Source organism: Limulus polyphemus, unplaced genomic scaffold (assembly GCF_000517525.1).
Source record: "Limulus polyphemus unplaced genomic scaffold, Limulus_polyphemus-2.1.2 Scaffold311, whole genome shotgun sequence".
Taxonomy (NCBI): Eukaryota; Metazoa; Arthropoda; class Merostomata; order Xiphosura; family Limulidae; genus Limulus; species Limulus polyphemus.
In genome coordinates, this window is record NW_013665921.1 from 323,493 (window position 1) to 324,170 (window position 678).

Here is a 678-nt window from a genome sequence, read left to right on the forward strand (position 1 = left end):
AGCTTTGCGCGAAATTAAAAAAAAAAACAAAAAAAAAACAAACTCTTCAGTCCAAATAAACGTTAGACTGATAAATGTTGGACTGAAGAGGACGTGTGATCTTTTTAAACTAGTATCCATTTTATTTTTGTATTGTTCGTTAGTGTGGTTTAAACTCTATTGTAAATTGTTTTAAAAGGTATTGTGTATTTACCTATTGAGTAAAAATCTGTTCGGCTTTTTGAAAACATTTTCTCGGAATGTATTTTGCATTAGCTTTCATCATCCATTTAAAATTAAACCGTTCAATCAGACACACTTCTATCAAGGGTTATTTTTTTTGAAGATACATGAGTGATGAAAAAAAAATGACTAAGTTTCCATTTTTCTTTCTTACACTATTTCTGATTTGCTCATTTTAACATGAAATTATTCTTAAAATTATTAGCAAATAACTGGAAACAAAAAAAAGAAGAAATTAATCCTTAAAATACTTAGCAAATAGTTCAAAGGTAATGAATGGCTTGGTTGATTTTAGTGCTGGCAGGTTACTGTATGAAAACTAAAAAAGGACATTTTTTATTAAGAATGTATTCGTATGGTTCATAGTTTTCTCTCCGATACGGATCAAAGGCAGTATCGCTAGTCTTAATGTGCTTCCAACTTCTTCGTTCTATTTCCCTCTTTTTTCTCAGTTTT